This window comes from Medicago sativa, chromosome 2 (genome assembly GCF_051527215.1).
Source record: "Medicago sativa cultivar Bolivia chromosome 2, Bolivia_mono, whole genome shotgun sequence".
Classification (NCBI taxonomy): domain Eukaryota; kingdom Viridiplantae; phylum Streptophyta; class Magnoliopsida; order Fabales; family Fabaceae; genus Medicago; species Medicago sativa.
Window position 1 is genome coordinate 44,747,100 of NC_140750.1, and position 15,744 is coordinate 44,762,843.

Sequence of the window (15,744 nt, forward strand, 5' to 3'; positions counted from 1 at the left end):
CTTTGTAACCATATAGGCTAAAATCTCGTTTTTGTGACAAGGGTCATCCCAATACTTTATATTTACCGAGGGACAAGTTCAAACTTCCAATTTATCAAACATGTAACCATTTAAGCTAAAATCTGTTTTTCGCGGCAAACAGAATGTAACACCCTATTTCTATTAAAGCGATAAAACACGCGAATATAACAAATATTCAAGAAATAGATGCTACGTCTCAAATAAAACCAACTAACATCATGCATATATATAATACTTCAACGGTCACAGCGGAATTCAAATCATAAACTTCAACATATACATGCCATGGTCAAATATATCCTCATATGAAAATACTCCGAGTCCGACAAGTGGACAATAGCAACAACATAACAACAGAATCCAAACAACAACCAGACGCTAATCCTAATCAGAGCCTAGATACTACTACACTGACACGACAACGGAGAAAGCTCCCGTCGTCCGAACATCCAACAAGCAAACTCACCAAGCGTCTAATCCTGCACAACGTCTACCCATCCATACAGACAGGTAGGCGGTCGAAACCACTGGGGGTAAGTATTACATTAATCATAATCAAACCATAATAGACAGATGTATAATTGTAAAAGAGTTCACAAGTATTCTTAACATTCACATCATTTAATATCAACATCTCAAATTCATACCCACAAGTGTAACATACACACATCACAAATCAACCATCTTAATCAACAATTAACATATTCAATCATCAACGCAAATGCATTTCAATTCACCAACAAGTATGCAATGGCTCTAGACTCATCTAGATGCATGTGGTACCAATTCTCCTCAAGGTCGTCACCCATGATGCAACAAAAACATCATTATCAACGGCTATAGTCAACGGTAATATGGATGTAACATCCGACACGACATATGATGCATGAACATATGACTCAATTCACTATGCATATGTTCACAACAATTCAACGGCTAAAATCAACGGCTATAAGTCAACGGCTATAATCATCATTCAACTATATCATATAATTCATATCTCCACATAGTTCCTTACATTCCAAATAAAAGAACAATTACAACATATGATCACAAACATCATATTAATCACCTAACAACCATTCATACATCATCTCATAATCATATCAATCTAATCATAGAGGGTTCATAAGCAATTGGCCTTCAATGATCATTTTCAATCAAGTTCGTCTCAAAAGTCACAATATTGAAAATAATTGAGCACCTAAGCCAAACCCAAGTAAACGAGTTCAATTGCCTATGCCATGTATCCTCTCAAGTCACACATATGTACAGTAGAGATTACATAGGCATTTCATCGGCCAAATACGATGAATTCATAAAAATCACAAAGTTCGTCTCACCGAAACACTTTTCAAGAAATTTTCCATTTTCTAAGCAAAACAAGTTAGATCCATCACCTCATAGATTAGATAGTATTAAACACCTTAATGGAACACATAAAACCCAAGTTTGAAGTTTGGAAACAATCCATAAGGTTTGGGTCGACTTGGAAATAGTTATGCGGATTTTTCGTAAAATTTTCCTAAGACCACCTTGGAGTATTTTCCTCATAACTCACAAACCAAAAATCATATGCAAGTCAAACCAAAGCCTCTGGAAAGCTAACAAAATTATCTACAACTTTCATGTTTACGTCAAAAGCCAAATCAAAACAGAAATGTGAGAAAAAGACGCAAGAACACAGAACAGGAGTGCTGGCTTCTGATCTGGATCAGCTTCTGATCAGGATCAGCTTCTGATCTGGATCAGCTTCTGATCTGGATCAGCTTCTGATCAGGATCGCTTCTGAACTGGTTCGCTTCTGAACTGGTTCGCTTCTGAACAGTAGCGCTTCTGAACGATGCTTCTGAACAGTAGCGCTTCTGAACAGTAGCAGATTTTTTTAACCTTCACGTTTTCGACCATAAAAATCAAACCGTTACTCCGTTTTCGATGCCGTTTTCGCCTATACGCTCCTGACACTTAGCTCTATCATAATATACAGATAAATTCAAGTTTCAACCATCCCAAAATCATTTCTCCCAAACCTCACATAATCATTTTCTTTGCAAAACCGCTTAAACACCGACATTTCACACGAAAAACCCGTTTTCTCCCAAACAACTCGACTAACACAATCACAATATGAAAACAGAAATTCTACCAATTCCCATTCATCCAAAAACATCAAAAACTCAGTCAACAGCCTCATATATCAAAATTTCATTTGGGTCCTTCACATGAACAACTTTATACAAATTTCACCAATTTGAACAACAACAACAAATCTCATCATAATTCATCATTTCAATGATACCCATTGCATCAATTCATCAACAACACATGTTAAAACAACAACAACAACATTTGAACATGAACTCATCAACAATTCAACAACCACAACTTCATTTATCATCAATTTCATACAAAAACATATCATGTTCATTTCTACCCATTTTGACATACAAATTCAACAACAACAACACAATTAACATTCAATTCATGCATATAATCATGTCAACAAAATTAAGCACGAAATTCTACAACCAAAATCAAATTAAGCAGTTAACCACAATTATGCAAAGAATTAGGGTAGAATTAAACTAAAGGATTATGATTAAAGCCTAACCCCCTTACCTCTAACACCAAGAATCTTTAATTCAAGCCTCAATTTAGCTCCTAGATGATGAATCCCCTCCTCTAGCTCTAGCCCTTGATCTTGTTCTACTCTCAAGCTTCTATCTCTTCTCTTCCCAAATGAGATGAAATGTGAAATGTTGTGAAACCTAATTTCCACCAACAACTAGAGTTTATATATGTGCTCTATTCAATTGGGCTTATCTCTCAAACCTTAATGGGCCTAACCCATTTCTATTCTAACACCCAAAATGTCACTACTCACTTAACGGTAAATTACAACACTAACAGTCACTTACCGGTAAATAAAATGTTTACTACACTCTCTCTAGTAACTTGGTAAAATAATACTCTTACTAAGCACTAAAATAATTCTCATCCAAAATTACAAAATTACCCCTACTCTCAAAATGACCAAAATGCCCCTAAGTCCAAAATGACTAAAATACCCTTCTACACCGAATTCTACAATTTCCAACCAAAAATACACACAGATGCAAATAATCACATAATAGCACACACAACACACATAAATAAATAATAAAATAAATCTAGCGAAAAATCGGGCTGTTACAACTCTCCCCCACTAAAAAGAATTTTCGCCCTCGAAAATTACCTGAAGGAAACAACTTCGGGTACGCAACCCTCATCCTACTCTCTGATTCCCAAGTGGCACTCTCACCGGTTGGTCCGACCCAAATCACTTTAACCAAAACGACCTCCTTGCCACGTAAACGCTTCACTTCACGATCTTCAATCCTAACCGGCCAAGTCTCAACGGTCAAATTATCCCTTACTTCCAAATCATCCACTTGAATCACATGAGACGCATCATACACATACTTCCTCAATTGAGATACATGAAACACATCATGAAGATTCGACAATGATGGCGGTAACGCAATCCGATACGCTACAACCCCAACCTTCTCAATAATCTCAAACGGTCCAACAAAACGAGGAGTCAACTTCCGACACTTCAAGGCACGACCAACACCGGTTACAGGATTCACTCTCAAAAACACATGATCACCAACCTGAAACTCAATATCCTTCCTCCTCTTATCATGATAACTCTTCTGCCTACTCTGAGACGCTCTCATCTTCTCTTGAATCATCTTAACCTTCTCAGTCGTCTCTTGCACAACTTCCGGTCCCAACAAAACACTCTCTCCTGACTCATACCAACACAAAGGAGTTCTACACCTCCGACCATACAAAGCCTCAAACGGTGCCATCCCGATACTAGAATGAAAACTGTTGTTGTAAGTGAACTCAATCAACGGTAAACATTCAATCCAACTGACACCTTGCTCCAACACACAAGCTCTCAACAAATCTTCCAAACTCTGAATAGTCCTCTCTGTCTGACCATCAGTCTGGGGATGATAAGCAGAACTCAACCTCAACTTAGTTCCCAAAGCATCTTGCAAACTCTCCCAAAACTTAGAAGTAAACCTCGGATCCCGATCCGACACAATACTAGAAGGAACACCATGCAATCTAACAATCTGCTCAATGTAGATCTCAGCCAACTTAGCCACAGACATACCGGTCTTGATAGGAACAAAATGTGCCGACTTACGTCAACCGATCAACAATCACCCAAATCGAATCAAAACCCTTAGCAGTCTTCGGCAACGCTCCAACAAAGTCCATTGATATACTATCCCATTTCCACTCTGGCACAAACAACGGTTGCATCAAACCTGATGGCTTCTGATGTTCAATCTTAGATTTCTGACAAACCAGACAAGCATACACAAACTCTGCGATCTCTTTCTTCATTCCAGGCCACCAAAACAACTTCTTCAAATCCTGATACATCTTAGTCGCTCCGGGATGAATACTCAAACTACTTCTGTGACCTTCTTCCAAAATCTGCCTCTTAAGCTCAAGAACACTTGGTACACAAACACGATCACGAAACATCAGAACACCGTTCTCATCCAACCTGAAGTCTCCACCCTTACCTTGGTTAACCAATACTACTCGATCAACAAGTTCCAAATCTTCCTTCTGACCATTCTTGATCTCCTCCAGAATATTACTTGTCAGCTTCAACATTCCCAACCTCACACCATCCGGTGTCAACTCACTAACCAAACTCAAATCTCGAAACTGCTCAATCAACTCCAATTCTTTTACCATCAAAGCAGACATATGCAACGACTTCCTACTCAAAGCATCAGCAACAACATTGGCCTTTCCAGGATGATAACTCAACTGGAACTCAAAATCCTTAAGATACTCCAACCACCTTCTCTGCCTCATATTCAACTCCTTTTGGTCAAACAGATACTTCAAACTCTTATGATCACTGAACACTTCAAACTTAGAACCATACAAATAATGCCTCCAAATCTTCAGCGCATACACGACAGCCGCTAATTCTAAGTCATGAGTCGGATAATTCTTCTCATGCACTTTCAATTGCCTTGAAGCATAAGCCACAACCTGACGATTCTGCATAAGCACACCACCAAGACCCATCTTAGATGCATCACAATACACAACAAAAGATTCCTTCGGATTCGGCAAAATCAACACTGGAGCTGACGTCAACCTCTTCTTCAACTCTTGGAAACTCTTTTCACACTTAGCATCCCAAACATAAGCTTGTCCTTTCCGAGTCAACTGCGTCAATGGCAACGCCAACTTAGAGAATCCCTCAATGAACCTCCGATAATAACCTGCCAATCCAAGGAAGCTTCTAACCTCAAAAATAGACTTAGGTGATTCCCACCGCAACACTGCATCAACCTTCGACGGATCTACGGCAATACCACCTTTAGAAATCACATGACCAAGGAAACTCACTTCCCGCAACCAGAACTCACACTTCGACAACTTAGCAAACAACCTCTTCTCCTTCAACACTCCCAATACAATCCTCAAATGCTCGGCATGTTCTTCTTCAGACTTCGAATATACCAAAATATCATCTATAAACACCACCATAAAACGGTCCAGAAAAGGATGAAATATCCTATTCATGTATTCCATGAAGACACCTGGCGCATTGGACACTCCAAATGGCATCACAGAATACTCATAGTGTCCATACCTCGTTCTGAACGCAGTTTTGGATATATCTTCCGCCTTTACTCTAATCTGATGATATCCTGACCTCAAATCAGTCTTGCTAAACACTTCTGCACCAACCAACTGATCCACCAAATCATCAATCCTCGGAAGCAGATACCGATTCTTGATTGTCACCTTGTTCAACTGCCGATAATCCACACACAATCTCATGCTACCATCCTTCTTCTTAACCAATAACACAGGAGCTCCCCACGGCGAAACGCTTGGCCTGATAAACTGCTTCTCAAGTAACTCTTCCAACTGCTTCTTCAACTCACCCAACTCTAATGCAGACATCCGATACGGCGCAATCGAAATAGGACTCGTTCCCGGTACCAAGTCAATTGCAAACTCAACTTCCCTCTCCGGCGGTAACTCGGTAATGTCGTCCGGAAAAACTTCTGGAAACTCTTGCACTACCGGCAAATCACCAACTCCTTTCTCACTACTCTCCTTCAAGGAAGCAAACATCATGAATACACAAGCTTCACCATCCAAAGACTTCTTCACTTGCTCCGCGGTCAAGAACCTTCTACCTTCCTCAGCTACCGACTTAGAAAACGTTACACTCTTGGTCAAACAATTAATGTTAACACCAAAAGTCAACATCCAATCCATACCAAAAATAACGTCCATATGCTTCAACGGAAGACACACAAGATCCAACTCAAAATCAACGTTGCCAAAACTAACTGGACACTTAGCACACACTAAAGAAGTAGTCACCGATCCACTAGCCGGGGTATCGATAACCATCCCTCGAGACAACGGAGTCACAACCAAACCCAAACGCTCAACACAACTAGCCGCGATAAAAGAATGAGTAGCACCAGTATCAATAATTGCAATCAAAGGAGTACTATTGATAAAACACATACCTCGGATGAGATTATCCGGATGCTCCACCTCTTCCGCATTCAATGCAAACACCTTCCCCGCCGCCTTCTTCGGGTTGGTACACTTAGTACTAAGATGACCCTCTTCACCACAGTTGAAACAAGTAATATCCTTCTTGCACTCAAATGCCTTGTGACCCTTCTGTCCACACTTGTAGCAACTATCACCCTTGCGACAATCACTAGAGTAATGACCCAAGATTCCACACTTGTAGCATCTCACATCAGCAACATTCGGCTTAGAGCCTCCACCAGATTCCCTCTTCTTTCCTTTGTCCTTGTTGTACGGCTTCCCAAATCCATGACTCTTTCCTTTCTTCTCATTCATCGCCTTATAATGATTCACCTTGACCTTTCCAGCTTCATCAAACATGCGACACTTATGCACCAAAGTATCAAAGTCTCGGATCTCCTGAATACACATGTACTGATAGATATCGGGCCTCAAACCGCTCTCGAACTTCACACACTTAGAGACCATAGCATCCTCCGCATTGATGTACGGACAAAACCTCGAAAGCTCCTCAAACTTTGCTGCATACTCAGCCACTGAACGGTTCTCTTGCTTCAAGTTCAAGAACTCAACTTCCTTCTTAGTCCTCAAATCCTCAGGAAAGTACTTCCTCAAAAACTCAGTCTTGAACCTAGCCCAAGTCACAGTTCCACCAGCCTCAAGCCTTCCCTTAGCATTGGTCCACCAATACTCAGCCTCTTCAGCAAGCATGTGAGTAGCCAGTCTGACCTTCTGATCCTCACTAGTCACCATAGCACGAAAGATCCTCTCCATGGCTTGCACCCAACTCTGAGCTCCATCCGGGTCATATCTACCCTTGAACGTCGGCGGACTGTTTCGCAAGAAACGATCAAGCCTTCGCTCCTCAGCCTCACCAGGATCACGATGACCAACTGCCGCCTGCTCATTAGCCTGAGCCAACACCTGAGCCATCGAAGCCAAAGCCTGAGCAATTGCCGCATCATCTCTACCACCAGCCATCTCACTTCTACACAAAACCAACCAACAGATAAGAACAACAGCACAACAACACAAGAACAAGTACCGAAGGTAACTCATTACCATTCGCATACTAACAGGGTAATTCAAAAAACACTAATCTACTAGTCTAGACAAGACTGACCACGGCTCTGATACCAACTTGTAACACCCTATTTCTATTAAAGCGATAAAACACGCGAATATAACAAATATTCAAGAAATAGATGCTACGTCTCAAATAAAACCAACTAACATCATGCATATATATAATACTTCAACGGTCACAGCGGAATTCAAATCATAAACTTCAACATATACATGCCATGGTCAAATATATCCTCATATGAAAATACTCCGAGTCCGACAAGTGGACAATAGCAACAACATAACAACAGAATCCAAACAACAACCAGACGCTAATCCTAATCAGAGCCTAGATACTACTACACTGACACGACAACGGAGAAAGCTCCCGTCGTCCGAACATCCAACAAGCAAACTCACCAAGCGTCTAATCCTGCACAACGTCTACCCATCCATACAGACAGGTAGGCGGTCGAAACCACTGGGGGTAAGTATTACATTAATCATAATCAAACCATAATAGACAGATGTATAATTGTAAAAGAGTTCACAAGTATTCTTAACATTCACATCATTTAATATCAACATCTCAAATTCATACCCACAAGTGTAACATACACACATCACAAATCAACCATCTTAATCAACAATTAACATATTCAATCATCAACTCAAATGCATTTCAATTCACCAACAAGTATGCAATGGCTCTAGACTCATCTAGATGCATGTGGTACCAATTCTCCTCAAGGTCGTCACCCATGATGCAACAAAAACATCATTATCAACGGCTATAGTCAACGGCAATATGGATGTAACATCCGACACGACATATGATGCATGAACATATGACTCAATTCACTATGCATATGTTCACAACAATTCAACGGCTAAAATCAACGGCTATAAGTCAACGGCTATAATCATCATTCAACTATATCATATAATTCATATCTCCACATAGTTCCTTACATTCCAAATAAAAGAACAATTACAACATATGATCACAAACATCATATTAATCACCTAACAACCATTCATACATCATCTCATAATCATATCAATCTAATCATAGAGGGTTCATAAGCAATTGGCCTTCAATGATCATTTTCAATCAAGTTCGTCTCAAAAGTCACAATATTGAAAATAATTGAGCACCTAAGCCAAACCCAAGTAAACGAGTTCAATTGCCTATGCCATGTATCCTCTCAAGTCACACATATGTACAGTAGAGATTACATAGGCATTTCATCGGCCAAATACGATGAATTCATAAAAATCACAAAGTTCGTCTCACCGAAACACTTTTCAAGAAATTTTCCATTTTCTAAGCAAAACAAGTTAGATCCATCACCTCATAGATTAGATAGTATTAAACACCTTAATGGAACACATAAAACCCAAGTTTGAAGTTTGGAAACAATCCATAAGGTTTGGGTCGACTTGGAAATAGTTATGCGGATTTTTCGTAAAATTTTCCTAAGACCACCTTGGAGTATTTTCCTCATAACTCACAAACCAAAAATCATATGCAAGTCAAACCAAAGCCTCTGGAAAGCTAACAAAATTATCTACAACTTTCATGTTTACGTCAAAAGCCAAATCAAAACAGAAATGTGAGAAAAAGACGCAAGAACACAGAACAGGAGTGCTGGCTTCTGATCTGGATCAGCTTCTGATCAGGATCAGCTTCTGATCTGGATCAGCTTCTGATCTGGATCAGCTTCTGATCAGGATCGCTTCTGAACTGGTTCGCTTCTGAACTGGTTCGCTTCTGAACAGTAGCGCTTCTGAACGATGCTTCTGAACAGTAGCGCTTCTGAACAGTAGCAGATTTTTTTAACCTTCACGTTTTCGACCATAAAAATCAAACCGTTACTCCGTTTTCGATGCCGTTTTCGCCTATACGCTCCTGACACTTAGCTCTATCATAATATACAGATAAATTCAAGTTTCAACCATCCCAAAATCATTTCTCCCAAACCTCACATAATCATTTTCTTTGCAAAACCGCTTAAACACCGACATTTCACACGAAAAACCCGTTTTCTCCCAAACAACTCGACTAACACAATCACAATATGAAAACAGAAATTCTACCAATTCCCATTCATCCAAAAACATCAAAAACTCAGTCAACAACCTCATATATCAAAATTTCATTTGGGTCCTTCACATGAACAACTTTATACAAATTTCACCAATTTGAACAACAACAACAAATCTCATCATAATTCATCATTTCAATGATACCCATTGCATCAATTCATCAACAACACATGTTAAAACAACAACAACAACATTTGAACATGAACTCATCAACAATTCAACAACCACAACTTCATTTATCATCAATTTCATACAAAAACATATCATGTTCATTTCTACCCATTTTGACATACAAATTCAACAACAACAACACAATTAACATTCAATTCATGCATATAATCATGTCAACAAAATTAAGCACGAAATTCTACAACCAAAATCAAATTAAGCAGTTAACCACAATTATGCAAAGAATTAGGGTAGAATTAAACTAAAGGATTATGATTAAAGCCTAACCCCCTTACCTCTAACACCAAGAATCTTTAATTCAAGCCTCAATTTAGCTCCTAGATGATGAATCCCCTCCTCTAGCTCTAGCCCTTGATCTTGTTCTACTCTCAAGCTTCTATCTCTTCTCTTCCCAAATGAGATGAAATGTGAAATGTTGTGAAACCTAATTTCCACCAACAACTAGAGTTTATATATGTGCTCTATTCAATTGGGCTTATCTCTCAAACCTTAATGGGCCTAACCCATTTCTATTCTAACACCCAAAATGTCACTACTCACTTAACGGTAAATTACAACACTAACGGTCACTTACCGGTAAATAAAATGTTTACTACACTCTCTCTAGTAACTTGGTAAAATAATACTCTTACTAAGCACTAAAATAATTCTCATCCAAAATTACAAAATTACCCCTACTCTCAAAATGACCAAAATGCCCCTAAGTCCAAAATGACTAAAATACCCTTCTACACCGAATTCTACAATTTCCAACCAAAAATACACACAGATGCAAATAATCACATAATAGCACACACAACACACATAAATAAATAATAAAATAAATCTAGCGAAAAATCGGGCTGTTACACAGAAGACATAACTCAATAAAATAAAAAGAAAAAACTCCAAAGTTATAAACTCAAAAGACAATCGATAAAAAAATAAAAAAAACATACGAAAGAGGTTATATTTTGACGACAAAATTCAATATCTAAACAAACTAAAACAAATGGTAAAAAGATGAATAAAGAGAGATGTTGTGGTGATTAAAGAAATTAAATTTACAAGTGTTACACGACTAACCTTGAGAGAACTGCTTATTTAACGGTTGATCCATCAATCAAGAAGCTTCGTATTTCTTCCCATTTAATCAAATATCACATTTTCGCGTCAACTGTCATCGAAACAAAATATTAACTTTCCTATTTATCAAATTTATATTAAACTAAAATCATTTTCGGTTTGAGGATCATTGAACCACATTTTCATACTTCCAGTTTAGCAAAATCCAAACAAACTCAGCTTAAAAATCATATTTCGCATCGAGGGACATCGAGGTACAAGTTCAACCTTCTCATTTATCATATTTGTAACCATAAATGCTAAAACCTTCATTTTTGCGACAAGAGTCATCGAGAAACAATATGATAGGAGAGAAAAAGCATGTATTCAATTTACCAAATTTAAAACAAAATAGGTTCAAATATCATGTCTCGCATGAAGGGATATAGAGGGACAAGTTCAACCTTCATATTTATCGAACTTCTAACCATATAGGCTAAAATCTCGTTTTCGCGACAAGGAACATTCCAATACTTTCATTTTACCGAATATGAAACCAAATAGGTTCACATATCATGTTTTGCATCAAGGGCCATCGAGGGTTCAACCTTCATATTTATCAAACTTGTAACGATATTAGCTAAAATTTCGTTTTCGCAGCAGGGATCATCTCATTACTTTCTATTTACATAATTTAAAACCAAATAGGTTCAATATTATGTTACGCATCAAAGGACATCGAGGGACAAATTCAACCTTCATATTTATCAAACTTCTAACCATATAGGCTAAAATCTCATTTTTGTGACAAGGGTCATTCCAATACACTTTCATTTTACCGAATACAAAACCAAATAGTTTCATATATCATATTTTGCATCAAGGGACATCGAGGGACAAGTTCAACCTTTATCAAACTTCTAACCATATAGGCTAAAATCTCATTTTCGCCTCATGTTTCGCATCATTGGTCAAGTTCAAACTTCTCATTTATCAAACTTGTAGGCATATATACCAAAATCAAATTTTCGCGACAAGGGCCATTCCAATACTTTCATTTTACCGAATACAAAAACAAATAGGTTCACATATCATGTTTCACATCAAGCGACATCAAGAGACAATTTCAAACTTCCCATTTATCAAACTTTGTAACCATATAGGCTAAAATCTCGTTTTTGTGACAAGGGTCATCCCAATACTTTATATTTACCGAGGGACAAGTTCAAACTTCCAATTTATCAAACATGTAACCATTTAAGCTAAAATCTGTTTTTCGCGGCAAACAGAAGACATAACTCAATAAAATAAAAAGAAAAAACTCCAAAGTTATAAACTCAAAAGACAATCGATAAAAAAATAAAAAAAACATACGAAAGAGGTTATATTTTGACGACAAAATTCAATATCTAAACAAACTAAAACAAATGGTAAAAAGATGAATAAAGAGAGATGTTGTGGTGATTAAAGAAATTAAATTTACAAGTGTTACACGACTAACCTTGAGAGAACTGCTTATTTAACGGTTGATCCATCAATCAAGAAGCTTCGTATTTCTTCCCATTTAATCAAATATCACATTTTCGCGTCAACTGTCATCGAAACAAAATATTAACTTTCCTATTTATCAAATTTATATTAAACTAAAATCATTTTCGGTTTGAGGATCATTGAACCACATTTTCATACTTCCAGTTTAGCAAAATCCAAACAAACTCAGCTTAAAAATCATATTTCGCATCGAGGGACATCGAGGTACAAGTTCAACCTTCTCATTTATCATATTTGTAACCATAAATGCTAAAACCTTCATTTTTGCGACAAGAGTCATCGAGAAACAATATGATAGGAGAGAAAAAGCATGTATTCAATTTACCAAATTTAAAACAAAATAGGTTCAAATATCATGTCTCGCATGAAGGGATATAGAGGGACAAGTTCAACCTTCATATTTATCAAACTTCTAACCATATAGGCTAAAATCTCGTTTTCGCGACAAGGAACATTCCAATACTTTCATTTTACCGAATATGAAACCAAATAGGTTCACATATCATGTTTTGCATCAAGGGCCATCGAGGGTTCAACCTTCATATTTATCAAACTTGTAACGATATTAGCTAAAATTTCGTTTTCGCAGCAGGGATCATCTCATTACTTTCTATTTACATAATTTAAAACCAAATAGGTTCAATATTATGTTACGCATCAAAGGACATCGAGGGACAAATTCAACCTTCATATTTATCAAACTTCTAACCATATAGGCTAAAATCTCATTTTTGTGACAAGGGTCATTCCAATACACTTTCATTTTACCGAATACAAAACCAAATAGTTTCATATATCATATTTTGCATCAAGGGACATCGAGGGACAAGTTCAACCTTTATCAAACTTCTAACCATATAGGCTAAAATCTCATTTTCGCCTCATGTTTCGCATCATTGGTCAAGTTCAAACTTCTCATTTATCAAACTTGTAGGCATATATACCAAACTCAAATTTTCGCGACAAGGGCCATTCCAGTACTTTCATTTTACCGAATACAAAAACAAATAGGTTCACATATCATGTTTCACATCAAGCGACATCAAGAGACAATTTCAAACTTCCCATTTATCAAACTTTGTAACCATATAGGCTAAAATCTCGTTTTTGTGACAAGGGTCATCCCAATACTTTATATTTACCGAGGGACAAGTTCAAACTTCCAATTTATCAAACATGTAACCATTTAAGCTAAAATCTGTTTTTCGCGGCAAACAGAAGACATAACTCAATAAAATAAAACGAAAAAACTCCAAAGTTATAAACTCAAAAGACAATCGATAAAAAAATAAAAAAAAACATACGAAAGAGGTTATATTTTGACGACAAAATTCAATATCTAAACAAACTAAAACAAATGGTAAAAAGATGAATAAAGAGAGATGTTGTGGTGATTAAAGAAATTAAATTTACAAGTGTTACACGACTAACCTGAGAGAACTGCTTATTTAACGATTGATCCATCAATCAAGAAGCTTCGTATTTCTTCCCATTTAATCAAATATCACATTTTCGCGTCAACTGTCATCGAAACAAAATATTAACTTTCCTATTTATCAAATTTATATTAAACTAAAATCATTTTCGGTTTGAGGATCATTGAACCACATTTTCATACTTCCAGTTTAGCAAAATCCAAACAAACTCAGCTTAAAAATCATATTTCGCATCGAGGGACATCGAGGTACAAGTTCAACCTTCTCATTTATCATATTTGTAACCATAAATGCTAAAACCTTCATTTTTGCGACAAGAGTCATCGAGAAACAATATGATAGGAGAGAAAAAGCATGTATTCAATTTACCAAATTTAAAACAAAATAGGTTCAAATATCATGTCTCGCATGAAGGGATATAGAGGGACAAGTTCAACCTTCATATTTATCAAACTTCTAACCATATAGGCTAAAATCTCGTTTTCGCGACAAGGAACATTCCAATACTTTCATTTTACCGAATATGAAACCAAATAGGTTCACATATCATGTTTTGCATCAAGGGCCATCGAGGGTTCAACCTTCATATTTATCAAACTTGTAACGATATTAGCTAAAATTTCGTTTTCGCAGCAGGGATCATCTCATTACTTTCTATTTACATAATTTAAAACCAAATAGGTTCAATATTATGTTACGCATCAAAGGACATCGAGGGACAAATTCAACCTTCATATTTATCAAACTTCTAACCATATAGGCTAAAATCTCATTTTTGTGACAAGGGTCATTCCAATACACTTTCATTTTACCGAATACAAAACCAAATAGTTTCATATATCATATTTTGCATCAAGGGACATCGAGGGACAAGTTCAACCTTTATCAAACTTCTAACCATATAGGCTAAAATCTCATTTTCAACTCATGTTTCGCATCATTGGTCAAGTTCAAACTTCTCATTTATCAAACTTGTAGGCATATATACCAAAATCAAATTTTCGCGACAAGGGCCATTCCAATACTTTCATTTTACCGAATACAAAAACAAATAGGTTCACATATCATGTTTCACATCAAGCGACATCAAGAGACAATTTCAAACTTCCCATTTATCAAACTTTGTAACCATATAGGCTAAAATCTCGTTTTTGTGACAAGGGTCATCCCAATACTTTATATTTACCGAGGGACAAGTTCAAACTTCCAATTTATCAAACATGTAACCATTTAAGCTAAAATCTGTTTTTCGCGGCAAACAGAAGACATAACTCAATAAAATAAAAAGAAAAAACTCCAAAGTTATAAACTCAAAAGACAATCGATAAAAAAATAAAAAAAAACATACGAAAGAGGTTATATTTTGACGACAAAATTCAATATCTAAACAAACTAAAACAAATGGTAAAAAGATGAATAAAGAGAGATGTTGTGGTGATTAAAGAAATTAAATTTACAAGTGTTACACGACTAACCTTGAGAGAACTGCTTATTTAACGGTTGATCCATCAATCAAGAAGCTTCGTATTTCTTCCCATTTAATCAAATATCACATTTTCGCGTCAACTGTCATCGAAACAAAATATTAACTTTCCTATTTATCAAATTTATATTAAACTAAAATCATTTTCGGTTTGAGGATCATTGAACCACATTTTCATACTTCCAGTTTAGCAAAATCCAAACAAACTCAGCTTAAAAATCATATTTCGCA

The 15,744-nt window shown here is 36.8% G+C and overlaps 2 long non-coding RNA genes across 2 annotated transcripts; both read right to left on the bottom strand.

Moving 5' to 3' along the window:
* Positions 1 to 222: 222 nt before the first annotated feature.
* On the bottom strand, positions 223 to 2,767 carry LOC146946866 (uncharacterized). The gene is made up of 2 exons (XR_015028287.1): positions 2,641 to 2,767; positions 223 to 511 (listed from the first exon to the last, which is right to left on the bottom strand). It is a non-coding gene; the product is annotated as an uncharacterized LOC146946866 (long non-coding RNA).
* Positions 2,768 to 7,856: 5,089 nt separating this feature from the next.
* LOC146946867 (uncharacterized) lies at positions 7,857 to 10,630 on the bottom strand. The gene is made up of 2 exons (XR_015028288.1): positions 10,275 to 10,630; positions 7,857 to 8,145 (listed from the first exon to the last, which is right to left on the bottom strand). It is a non-coding gene; the product is annotated as an uncharacterized LOC146946867 (long non-coding RNA).
* Between the last annotated feature and the right edge of the window lie 5,114 nt (positions 10,631 to 15,744).